At 41.3% G+C, this 6,000-nt stretch overlaps 1 protein-coding gene across 1 annotated transcript in view; it reads right to left on the bottom strand.

Annotated features, from left to right (window-relative positions):
• Positions 1-4,522, bottom strand: part of LOC146763004 (transcription factor RFX3-like) — a 293,397-nt gene extending 288,875 nt beyond the window's left edge. The window contains exon 1 of the mRNA XM_085571343.1: positions 4,274-4,522. The gene's annotated coding sequence lies outside the window, so the exon portion shown is untranslated. The remainder of the gene's footprint in view (positions 1-4,273) is intronic.
• Positions 4,523-6,000: the final 1,478 nt, after the last annotated feature.

Genomic DNA, 6,000 nt, shown 5'->3' on the forward strand with positions numbered 1-6,000 from the left:
AGGTTTGTTTATATAAGAATAGGATAGAGTGTCAATCTGTTAAATTTGGTGAGACAGCTTGGTTAAATAAGTATTCTTCACATGAAGAAATTCAACCAGAATCAGACCCTACCAAGATTAAACCAACATTTCCCCCTTCACTATTACGGAGTATCTCACTCATCTGTGAGATGTTTCTACAGTACATACAAAGTTCAATGTTTCTTTTAGTCTTTTCCATTCAATTTTCTTTTCCCTCTCTCACTTCTCAGCATCAAACTTTTAAGTACTTGATGCAAGTACATAGACCAGGCTTGGACACACATGTAGATGTTCATATGCTCAATCTCTCTAAACAGCTATTTCATGTATACATGATAAATATCTGCCCAAAATGAAAAAAATATTGTCATCTACACTTAAGTCTCTTGAACATTTTTCAACATCAATATGCTTTCAATTTGTTGTATCTTTACTAATAAAAGAGCAACTGCAGGCTATCTCTGCAGCTGAGCTGCATTTACTTCAGAAATGTCTAATATATATTACTTCCCAGCCTTGACACACCGCCCTACCTCAAGTAAACGGAAGCATTAAACCATGTGGAAGTGAAATATCTAACAAGGAAAAGGAAAGAATGGTGGATAGAAAACAATTCTGGAAAAAGGAACCATATTGAAGAAATGAAACCCAGCAACTGACAGAACCCAGGCCTGGTTCAGGGGTTCCGTGTGGTGGAAAAGTCTCTCCTCCAACCCGTGCTTCCAAAGAAAGACTCAGCAGCCTCTTGTTGTTCGGTCTAAAGGCAGTTTATTGTAAGCTATCTAAAAGATTGTCTTCTCGGGCTACTGCGCTTTGGTCAGCAGCTCAGGCAGAGGCAGACACACCCCTGACACCCTCTCTGTCCCCTGACTTCTTCTTTCCTCCTGCCCCGGGGCCGCTGCTATCTTTTATATGGTACATTATGTGATAAATGTTTACAGTTTTTCCCCAATACCCACTACCTATATTAAATGGTGCTTTTCTACTCTAAACCAATCCATGAATGCCAACATCATCAAGAACATGGAGGCAAGGAAGAAGAAAGAGGAGGAACAGGACCGGCCTACATTCCTCCATCTTAAACCCTCTGACCCCCATGTACAAAGTAAAAACCCCCCTGTACAAGTGTTAAAACCCCCCTGTACAACACTAAAAAATTCTTCCCTCTACATTATAACTACTTCTACTATAATATCTAAACTTTTGTGACTTCTTGTTCTTCCTTCAAAGTTGGTAAATCATTCCATGGCTCAAACTCAAAATCACAGCTGTTTCCAGCTGCCTGCCAGGGTCTCAAGTGCTTCTGACCGGGGCCTGGAACCTCCAAAAATGTCTGAGGGACATTTTGAGTTCCAACAAGCAACAGCAGATAGAAAAAACAAAATTATAGTATGTACAATAACAGAAAAAAAATATCTGCAATAATAAAAAAGCAAAGTAGGACTAAAACATAAATTGCAAAAGCAAAAAAAATGTTGACCCAAAGAAGTTTTCAAGACTGGTGTTTAGTTTAACTCATCTAGAAACAAAATCAACAAAATGGTGGACAAGGGAACTAGAGAGACATGGATTTGATTGATGGACCACTTGGTGGAAAAGGAATTGGCTGGATGGTCACACTCAGAGTTGCAGTCAGTGGCTCAATGTCCAAGTGGAAAGAAGTGACAAGTGGCATTCCTCAGGGGTCTGTATTGGGACTGGTACTCTTTAACATCTTTGTCAGCAACATGGACAGTGGGACTGAGTGGGACTCAGCAAGTTTGTCAATGATACCGAGCTGTGTGGTGCAGCTGACATGCTGAAGGGACAGGATGCCATCCAGAGGGACCTTGACAGGTTTGAAAGATGAGTCTGTGCAAGCCTCATAAAATTCAACAAGGCCAAGTGCAAGATCCTGTACCTGGGTCGAGGCACTCCCAAATACAAGTACAGTCTGGGCAGAGAATGGTTTAAATGCAGCCCTGGGGAAAGGGATTTGGGGCTGTTGGTGGATGAGAGTCTCAATATGTCTCAGCAATGTGTGCTTGCAGCCCAGAAAGCCAACTGTGTCCTAGGCTTCATCAAAAGCAGTGTGGTCAGCAGGGTGAGGGAGGTGATTTTCCCCCTCTATTCTGCTTTGGTGAGGCCCCACCTGAAGTTGTGCATCCAGCTCTGGGGCCCCCAGCACAAGAAAGATGTGGATCTGTTAGAGCAAGTCCAGAGGAGGCCACAAAGATGATTAGAGAGCTAGAGCACCTCTCCTATGAAAACAGACTGAGACAGTTGGGGCTTGTTCAGCCTGGAGAAGAGAAGGCTTTGGGGAGACCTTATAGCCCCTTCCAGTACCTAAAGGGGGGCTACATAAAGGCTGGAGAGGGACTTCTTACAAGGACATGTAGCAATAGGACAAGGGGCAATGGCTCTAAGCTGAAAGAGGGCCAATTCAGATTGGATATTATGAAGAAATTATTTGTTCTGAGGGTGGTGAGACACTGGAACAGGTTGCCCAGGAAGTTGTGGATGCCCTTGTCCCTGGATGTGTTCAAGGCCAGGCTGGATGGGGCTCTGATCAAGCTAGTCCATTGGAAGGTGTCCCTGCCCATGGCAGTGGGGTTGGAACTAGATAATCTTTAAGGTCCTTTCCAACCGAAACCATTTTATGATTCTAGGAAAATGTTCCAAGGCTGTTCTTTAGCTTCCTCCATTATCTGTATTTCAAATATCCCTTTAAAAATACAGCATTTTGTCTTCCATTTCATGGGCTTGTATCTGCATGTTAGTAAACAGCAATTCTAAAAAATGAATCATTATTTTCTTGATAAAATATTACTTTACAGTTAGCTCAAAATTAGGTTTAATTCAGAAGTATTTATAATGTGATAAAACAAAACAAAACAGAATCACTGAAGATAAAAATATCCTAATTTTGTGCCATGTAAATATGGGTGTAAGAGGCAATTAAGCATTTCATCGTGGCACTAAATGAGAAAGAGGAAATACATATGGGATTTATGTGGCTACGGGGTTGTGAAAAACTAGATAGTTACATGGTATCCATGTTTTTCTCCTTTTAAAGTAATTTAAAAATAGGTTAAAACCCATAGTAGATATGTTCTCTCATTTTTCTACATAGAACTTGTATTAGACAGCAAAAAGATGCTATGCTCATAAGAAAGATAGCACGTACATTTTTTGTAAGAAGAGGTACACTTCCCAACACAGTATAAGCTAGGGTTAATAGACTATGAAATTATTTTAAATCGTCTACTGAGATAATACAACTTGATACAGAAACTGAATTACAAGAAACCATATGGATCAACAACATGGCATGGTAGGGCCACCTTAATTAAGAAGGCATAGCCAGGTAGATGGCTCTTATTCCTTTCAAGCTATACATTCAACATTTCTTTAGCTCTTCAGAAACAAATATGTTTCTAAGAAAGTAAGACAAACACACAACATTGTGTGATCTAAATATGAACAGCTCCTTTGAGTTTACTGAAAACTTAGCCGTTTCTATACTAGCAGGTTAATTTCTACAAGTAGCACAAGCAGAAGAATTTAAAAAAGGCTCTGAATCAGTGCATGAAAAAAATAATACCATCAAACATCCCATGTAGAACAAATATGTTTTTAAAATAAAATGAAAGTGTTAGTTGATGAGAAGAGAATGTTAGGAATTCAGAGGTACAGCCATAAAATGAAATTAAAAAATTAAATTACACTTGCACCCAGACATGACAATTAATTGTACTGAAGAATCTTACACAGTACCAGTTAGCCCTTCAACCTCTACTATTAACTACTAATTACACCTTCAAGATAATTTTAAAGGATCTCTAATGCGTACTACAGGTAACATAGGCCTATTCCTATTGATGTACAAGATACTTTGGAGCATTACAAGTACTGCAACGTGTCAGATAACTTCTAATAATAATTTTTTTTTTTAATAAAGATAAATACCCTTCATAACAAACAACTACAGGGCAATTTACATAATTTTTTCCCCTTTGGAAATGATGTCTCTTCCTATATTATGAATTGGGAAGGAAGAAAGGCTGAGGAAGAGAAAGCGCTCGAGGCTTTTCTCTCTCACTCCTCCTCCCCCTCCCCCCCTCCCCCCCAATCAATAGCGAAGCCCAATGCAGCAGTCCCAGCCTGGATGCTGCAAGGAGGGAGGAGGTAAAAGCTGGGGTGGAAGGAGAGGGGAGAAAAAAGGGATAGAAAGGCACAGAATTGCAAGTCTATACAGAACAGTTACATTCACCTGAATAGTGGAAAGCTGTGTTGTTGCTCTTGCTGGTGGTGGCTGTTGTAGGTGATGATTAGGAAGCAAATATAAAGCAGTGGAAGAGCAGATGTTGTTGATGAGTAGCAGTCACCAGGACTACGGTGACTATGGCGCTTGATTCACAAGGCAACAGTTGCTATAACTCACAAAAGAGAGAGAGCAAGCAAGAGAAAAGGAAGCAGTGGCCCAGCCGAAGAGACCCGGAAGAGGCAGGGCTTCCCGTATGACGGACAGCTTTTAGAGCTGGAGGGGAGGAGGATCTGTTTCCTCAAGGAGGAAAGAAGGTTTGTAGGAATGTATTAAAACCCCTACCCCACTAAGGGCGTGCGAGGGCGCATTCTATCCCTGACAAGCAAAGTGGCACTAGTATGACAATGGACTATCCATGGATGTAAGATCATACTACATCGGAGTGAGCAAGGAGGGAACCTATAGTGGTGGCTGATAGTTCAAATGGATAGCAACTGCCAGGCTGAAACACGAGTGGGAGGGAGAAGGAGGGAAGAGAGGGTGTGGTTATATCAGCATATCTGTCTCCCGCGTGGATCATGCTCACCGACATCCTGACGTCACATCCGATTAGCAACTAAAATGAAGGGGGTTTTGTGCACGCATCTCTGTTCAGTGATTTGCTTTGCTTTTCCACCGTTTGCTTCCTGCTACTTGGAAGCAGTTTAGCGTGAACAGGAAGTTCTGCTTTGTCCTAACAGCTTATCACCATCTCTATTTCCTTTCCCATCAGAAAGTAACAGTGAAGAGATGCTGCTGGACAGGGTATTTGTTGACTGCTGCCATCTAAAGTAGGTGAGGCAGTGGCAGCAGCTGTACTGGCCTCATTGCCAAAGCTGAACATTTTCTGTAACTGCTGTATACACTTGGACTGCTGGACTCAGCACATGCACAACCAGTATGTGCATTACCAGCTGTCTTGTGCCAACCTTTCCCTTCAGCAATGTTTCTCATAGACCCCTACCCTTCCCCACTTGTATTTCCTTAGAATACAACCTGCTTCACTTTTATTCCTCCCCTGAACACACTTCATTCTGCATGCTGCCACCAGGGCAATGCTCTTTAAATTCCCTTCCTCATCCTGTCTCCCCTTAATCTCCCATATTACCAATGCTTCTCTGCACCTTATGATCATGGGGCTACAAGATATTGAGCATTACTGCTTGATTTAGGGATATAAGAGATGTTGCATACTGGAGTCAATACACAATGTGAGAATTTACACAGCACTGTAGCTATTTTTCTGCAATGCATCCACATCTAATGGTCACTATGCTTCCATATAGACCTGTAACCCAAATACATGCAAACCTGTAGCTCTTTTACACATTTTGTAACCTATAAAATTACTGTTGTATGCAGCCTATTATACCATCTACATAACCAGTAATATTTGGCTGTAATACATATACTGGTCATAGCCAGCATGGGCTCATGAGGGGAAAATCCTGCTTAACTAAATTTCCTTTTATGACAAGGTTGTACATCTAACTGACCAAGGGAAACCATTACATGTGGTGGTTTTTTTTTTTTTTTTAATTATTTTGGCAAAGCTTTTGATACTGTGTCTCACAGTATTCTTCTGGACAAAATGTCCAGCATACAGCTGGACAAGTCCATAATACATTGGGTGAACAACTGGCTGACAGGTTGGGTTCAAAGAGTTATAGTAAATGGGGTTACATCGGGCTGGT

This window comes from Lonchura striata, chromosome W (genome assembly GCF_050655825.1).
Source record: "Lonchura striata isolate lonStrDom1 chromosome W, ASM5065582v1, whole genome shotgun sequence".
NCBI lineage: Eukaryota > Metazoa > Chordata > Aves > Passeriformes > Estrildidae > Lonchura > Lonchura striata.